A 3,940-nucleotide genomic window follows, 5' to 3' on the forward strand; every position below is an offset into this window, starting at 1 on the left:
CTCTCTTCCTTTCTCCCTCCCTCCCTCTCTTTCTTTGTGTGTGTATGTGTGTGTCCCTGGATGCTTGTCCTTGGTTCCAAACCACTATCCTGGGAGGAGGCTCAGGCCACATGGAGAGGAAGAGTTATGAGCAACAGCCCCAGCTAAGATCTCAGTTGACTACTAGAGTCACCGGGTTTAGGAGTGAGTGAACTTCCAGATAATTCAACACAGGCTATAAGCCTTCCCAGCTGCACCAAGTGTAGCAGAGATTAGCCAACTATGCTGGTCTTTGCCAAAAAGTGAGGATCTGGGAGCAAAATAAATGTTCTCATTGTTTTAACCCACTAAGTTTTGTGGTAACTTGTTTTGCAGCCTAAGTAACTGGAACACTGTGTTACCTAGGGAGCTGCAACAGTCAACAGAGAGAGTTTAGTAAGAGATCCTTGCACTTTTCCTCTCTCTCCTTTTAGATTAGGAAAGTGCAGGAGGACTAGTCATCTAGAAGCAGACCACTCACTTCCTTCACTCGGGGTACAGGGATAGGAGTAAAGCACAGACCACCCCTCCTCCCACGGCAGCACCCTGATACAAACTGGGCAATAGTGAGAAAAGGGAACTTTTACACCAGAGATGAAATCAGTGTTTTAACCTGGGCAGAATCTTGCGTGAAAGTGACTAGGGTACACACAGTTTCCCTCAGGTGCCATTGTAAAACCTGTCACCCAGAGAGATGGGAGATTTGATAACACAGAGGAGGACAATGGGTGGAAAAGAAACTGTTTCCTGTGTGTGCCTCTCTGAATTGAGGCTGCTCCGTAAAGTTGATCATATTTGTCAAGTAGTCAAATTTATTCCTACCCAAGGACCAGGTGTGAGCACCATCCCTGGGGCAGTGGGAATGTTTATTTCAGAAGCCAGCTGATATAAGAAGATGTGGCTGAGCGGCGCGGCCTGGGTCACCGGGTCACTGGTCCGTCCCCAGCGGTGACTGCCAGCGTCACCATGTTGTGCCTGACGGAGTGCAGCGCGAGCCGGGAGCTGGTGCCAGCTCTGGGGACCCTGGGCTCCCGGCAGAAGCACACCCTCCCCGACCTGCCTGCCCTAGGACTATGGTGCCCTGGAGCCCCACATCACCGGCCAGATCGTGCAGCTGCACCACAGCAAGCACCAGGCGGCCTAAGTGAACAACCTGGCCAAGGGTGACGTCACAACTCAGGTAGCTCTTCAGCCTGCGCTGAAGTTCAACGGTGGAGGCCATGTCAATCATAGCATTTTCTGGACAAACCTGAGCCCTAATGGTGGTGGAGACCCCAACGGGGAATTGCTGGAAGCCATCAAACATGACTTTGGTTCCTTCGCCACATCTAAGGAGAAGTTGACCACTGTGTGCTGGCGTTCAAGGCTCAGGTTGGGGTTGGCTTGGTTTCCATAAGGAACAAGGACGCTTACAGATTGCAGCTTGTTCTAACCAGGACCCCCTTCACGGAGCAACAGTTCTTATTCCACTCCTGGGGACTGACGTGCGGGAGCATGCTTATTACCTCCAGCATAAAAACGTCAGGCCTGACAACCTGGGAGTTGTTTGGAATATAATCAACTGGGAGAATGTCACTGAGAGATACATCGCTTGCAAAAAGTAAACCGTCAGCTTGACACCGAGTACATAAAGCTCTTTGTGGCCGCTTTTGTGGTCGTGCAGAGTACCTCCGTGTACCTGTAAGCTGCTCTGTCCTTTATTGAGTAAGGTATTACATATGTGTCTTTATTCCCCCTCACTTGTCACTCCCGCCCCCACACTCTTTGACCATCTTTGACACCGTCCCTTTCTAAGGCAAAGCTTTTCCTTATATTGAGCCAGGATTGGTATTCCTAATAACTCCCACACAGTGGTCTTTGCATTGTTTGCAGGAATTTCAAAAGAGAAATCTATTTCCTTTTCCACGTGAGGAGGCAAGATTCAGGGACTGTTATAGTCTGAATTGTGCCCCCTCCCCCTAGTACTTCAAAATGTGACTGTATTTGGAGATAGGGTCTGCAAAGAGGTAATTAAATTAAAATAAAGACACATAGGTTGACTCTAATCCAGCATGACCGGTGTCCTTCAAAGAAGAAGAGATTAGGGCACAGACACACACAGGGGAAGGAGGCCATCTATAAGAAAAGGAGAAAGGTCTCAGAAGAAACCAACCCTGCTGACATCTTGACCTTGAACTTCCAGTCTCCAGACCAGAAGACACCAAACATCTTTGTTTAAGCTGCCCAACTGTGGTACTTTGTATGGCAGCCCCAGCGCACTAACACGGCCACCCCCTGCCAAGCCCCCTCTTCAGCCAAAGCAAACACTGTTCTTTTTGCTGAAACTCAGAGAAGCTTCCATTGCTCCTTCCTGTGCTGCTAACTCTCCTCTCCCTGCACTCTGATTTGTTAGGGTGTCCAGAAGGCAAAGCCCTGCACCCAGGGGGCCCTGACCACTATGGAGAAAGGCATGCCTCTCACTTTATGTTTGGACTCTGTACGGCTGCTCATGGAGCTTAAGATTTGTTTGGCTTTTATTGAATCACACTCTTAGCTCACTTTGAGCTTTGTCTCCATGAAGAGCCCCAGGTCTGTTCACTGCTATTGCTGTCAAAAAGCCACATCTTCCACTTTCAGTCCTTTCTTACTTATTTTTTCCAGACTGATTTTCCATCTTGGATGGCAGCCACAGGGATATTTTGTAGGCTTTTCCACCTACATGCAGAACATTGGTCCCTATTACTTTGTCACTCATCCATTCCCTGTTTGCTATTTTTTGTGGGGGAAAGGGAGAAGGAGGAACAAGAATTGCTTTCCTACCTTCAACATACTAGTGAATGCCATTATCTTTAGGGTCACGCACAAATTTAATTTTATGTCCCCAACACTCTCATATATAACACTGATAAAACAGGAAACAGGTCATATGAAACACATATAAGAGAATTCTATTGTACAGGAAATAACAGGACAGAACCCAGTAGTAGCTGACTCTGGAGACTCCACTCAAAGTTTATGTGAATTTATTAAGATAACTTGGGTCTGCCCTAACCGGTTTGGCTCAGTGGATAGAGCATCGGCCTGTGGACTCAAGGGTCCCAGGTTCGATTCCGGTCAAGGGCATGTACCTTGGCTGCGGGCACATCCCCATTAGGGAGTGTGCAGGAGGCAGCTGGTCGATGTTTCTCGCTCATCGGTTTTTCTGACTCTCTAACCCTCTCCCTTCCTCTCTGTGAAAAATCAATAAAATATGTTTAAAAAAAAAAAAAGATAACTTGGGTCTGATAATTCAACCAACTAAAAAGTCCATCCAACTCTGCCCTTACCTGCCTGCCATTCATTTCCCAAGGATTCACTGAGGGCCACACTTTTCCAGCTTATCCCACTGGAATGAAATCCATAAGCTCACTGTCTTGTCTATAAAGCAGTATCTAAAGGTCTTCATCCTTTGTACTCTGCTAGAGCTTCATTCTAATGTTTCAAGATTTAATGATTAAGCCTGTCTTTTCCCCAACCATACCATCTATAATTTTTCAAACTTACATGTCTTAAATATGTATCTCCTGGACTTCTGTTTCTGGCCATATGGCAGACAAGATGATCAAAGAAACCTTTTCCATACAGCACACTGAAAAATTATGAATTCCATGCAAAAGGCATCCTTTTTTTAATGCATGAATGAGTTGATAGGGAAGTAAGGGAACTCTTAGGGAGCCAGAAATGACAAGGTTTTGGAGATGCTCATTTGGGGACACTGACACCTCCCTAAATGGGAATGGGCACATTTAAAGATGGAAAAACGGCCGCTTTCCTGAGCCTGTCCCCTTGGCACTGACATTTCTGTTATGACTTCCTAACCTTCCACAGGGTCCCTGTCACTCCGGCTGGATGGAGGTCACTGGAGGAGAGAAGCCAGAACTGAAGTGTCCCCAAGAATGTGAGC

General features: G+C 47.0%; 1 pseudogene; it reads left to right on the top strand.

Moving 5' to 3' along the window:
- The first annotated feature begins 957 nt into the window (after positions 1–957).
- LOC102770777 lies at positions 958–1,637 on the top strand (annotated as a pseudogene).
- Positions 1,638–3,940: the final 2,303 nt, after the last annotated feature.

Source organism: Myotis davidii, unplaced genomic scaffold (assembly GCF_000327345.1).
Source record: "Myotis davidii unplaced genomic scaffold, ASM32734v1 scaffold901, whole genome shotgun sequence".
NCBI lineage: Eukaryota > Metazoa > Chordata > Mammalia > Chiroptera > Vespertilionidae > Myotis > Myotis davidii.